We start from the raw sequence: 2,500 nt of genomic DNA on the forward strand, positions 1-2,500 counted from the left end.
GGGCGGCGGCGGACCCCGAGCGGGGGCCGTCGCGCCAGGCCACGCGAGGCGACGGGTCGTGCCCGAGCGGGCGGCCCAAACCACGGCTCTCCTCCCGGGCGCAGCTGCCGCCGGGCGCCGGGTTACTGAGGGAAACCCCGGGCCCCGGGAGGAGGACGAGGTCGTGGCGGCGGGTGTCGGGCGCACCCCGCGGGCGGACGCTCCGCCGAGGGGCGCCGGAGCCGGCTGGCGGGTGCCGGGTTTCCCCTCCGCGTCCCGTCTCGCTGCTGCCGCCGAGGCTGCCGCCGTCGCCGCGAGGCGGCGGCGGCCCGGCGGCGGGCGGCGGCGGGGGAGGCACCCCCGCGGGGATTTCAGGTCGTTTCCCTCACCCCAGGGCCAGGTACCTAGCGTCCGCGCTCCTCCTGCCCCCCCTCGGTGACCCACCCGTGTGGTCCCGTGTGCCAGCTCGCTCCTCCCGGGCGCCGCGCCGTGAGCGCCGCACCGGCCGTGCCCTCCCGCCCTTTCCGCTTTCCCTTTCTCTCCCCCCCCCCCCACCGCTCCAGCCGCCCCGCGCCGTGCCGCGGGGACCGTGCTGCGAGCGGGCCGGGCGGGGGGGGGGGCGGGGTGGCGGGAGGAGCGGAGGGCCTCCGGCCACCGCGGCCGCCGGTAGCCGCCCCGGGTAGGGATGGCCATGGGCCCCGGGCTCCGGCCCGAGGGTTCTCGGCGGGAGAGCCGGGCGGGGGTTTAAAGACTCGGGCGGCCCGATGCGACCCGGGGGGCAGCCGGGTGTGCTGCCGGAGGGCCGGGGGGCCGGCGCGCGCGGGCGCCGTGCCCCCCCATGCCAGCCGGCGCGCCCCGCGCTCGCCCTGCGGGCAGCCGGGACGGAGAGGGGTACCCTGCCCCCTCTCTCCGCGGTCTGGTCTCGGCGGAGGGACGCCGCGCGGTCGGCTGGCGCCGGCCTGCCTCGAACGCGTGACCCCGGCGCGAGCGCGTGCTCTCGCCGGGACGGTGAGCCCCCACCCACCGCGGGTGGTGCGGACGCCGCGCCTCGGCGCGATCCGCTCTCCTCCCTGGCCGGGGCTCTCGGTCTGCCGCCGTGGCCGCTGGCGGCGGCGCCCTACCCGCCGGCACTCCGCCATCCGGCGCGCCTGCCTCGCTCTGCCCAACCCGGCTTCGCCGGGCGGCGGGCGGGCGGCAGGCGGGCGGCGGGGGCGGCCCCCCCCGTTCTCCGCGTGGAGACGGGGAGAGCGGGCGCCGTCCCCGTCCGTCCCGCCTTGCCCGCCCGCCCGCCGCCGGGCGTCTGTCCGCGGAAGGGACGGGAGAGCGCGTGGTGTCGTCCGGGAGGCTGTGTGTGCGCGCGCGCGGGCGTGGGCGCCGCCTCGGGGCCACGGCGGAGCCGGAGGCCGGCGAGGCGAGCGAGGAGCTGGGGAGCGCGGGGCCGGTGGGCCGCGGGCGCGCGGGCAGCGGGCGGTGCCGCTGCCGGTGGCGGCCGGGCTCCGACGCTGGGGGTCCGCGGGGAGCCGCCCCCTCCCCCAGCGTCCCCGAGGCAGGCGGCGCGGCCGGGCGCGCTGCTCCCCGCCGGGCCGGGCCGAGCCTGGGCGCCTGGGCCGGACTCGAAGCGAGCAAAGGGTTGTCCCAGGTCGGGAGCGAGGGCTCCCTGCCCTTCTCGTTCGGGTTTTCCTTTTCCCTTTTTCCCCCCCCCACTCTGTGCTCGTACGGTCAGCGGGGCGAGCCCCTCTCTCTGGCTCTCGGCCGTCCCTCGCTCAGCAGCCGGCGTCGGCGTGAGGAGGGAGGCGGAGCGGAGGGGGGGGCCCTCAGGGGCTGCCGAAGGCTGCCCGGTCCCCCCGCGCGCGCGACGGGGACCGAAACCGAGACAACTCTTAGCGGTGGATCACTCGGCTCGTGCGTCGATGAAGAACGCAGCTAGCTGCGAGAATTAATGTGAATTGCAGGACACATTGATCATCGACACTTCGAACGCACTTGCGGCCCCCGGGTTCCTCCCGGGGCTACGCCTGTCTGAGCGTCGCTTGGCGGTCAATCGTCACCCCCGCTGTCGCGTTGGCGCAGCGGTGCCGCCCCTCGGGGGGGGCGCGTGGGGGGGCGGGGGAGGCGCGGCGGCGCCGGCGGCGGCGGTGCGCGGCGGCCTCGGCGGCGGAGAGTCGGCGGCGGAGCCGGGACCCCGGTGCGTGCACCGGCGGCCCCGGTCTTCCTGCCCGCCGGGCTCCGGCTCCGGGCCGCCCGCAGCGGCCGCGGCCGGCGTGCCTTGCCGCGCCTGTGCCCGCCCTCCTCGCCCTCCGAGCGCGGTGGCCACCGCTGCGCGGCGCGCGCCGTGCGGGGGTGGCGCGGCTGGGGCGCCTCGCAGGCCCGTGCCCCGGGGAGAGGGTGCCTCCTCTTCCCCGCGCGGCCGGGCCTTCGTCCCCCTAAGTGCAGACTCGGGGAAACCCCCCGCTCCCGGAGCGCCTGCTTCGCGGAGTTCGTCCCGCTGGGGCCCCCCCCCCCAGGTCGGGTGGGTTGCGGT

General features: G+C 79.4%; 1 non-coding gene across 1 annotated transcript; it reads left to right on the forward strand.

Annotated features, from left to right (window-relative positions):
- The first annotated feature begins 1,854 nt into the window (after nt 1-1,854).
- Nucleotides 1,855-2,008, forward strand: LOC136996673 (5.8S ribosomal RNA). Its single transcript, XR_010887637.1, has one exon. It is a non-coding gene; the product is annotated as a 5.8S ribosomal RNA (ribosomal RNA).
- Nucleotides 2,009-2,500: the final 492 nt, after the last annotated feature.

This window comes from Apteryx mantelli, unplaced genomic scaffold (genome assembly GCF_036417845.1).
Source record: "Apteryx mantelli isolate bAptMan1 unplaced genomic scaffold, bAptMan1.hap1 HAP1_SCAFFOLD_63, whole genome shotgun sequence".
NCBI lineage: Eukaryota > Metazoa > Chordata > Aves > Apterygiformes > Apterygidae > Apteryx > Apteryx mantelli.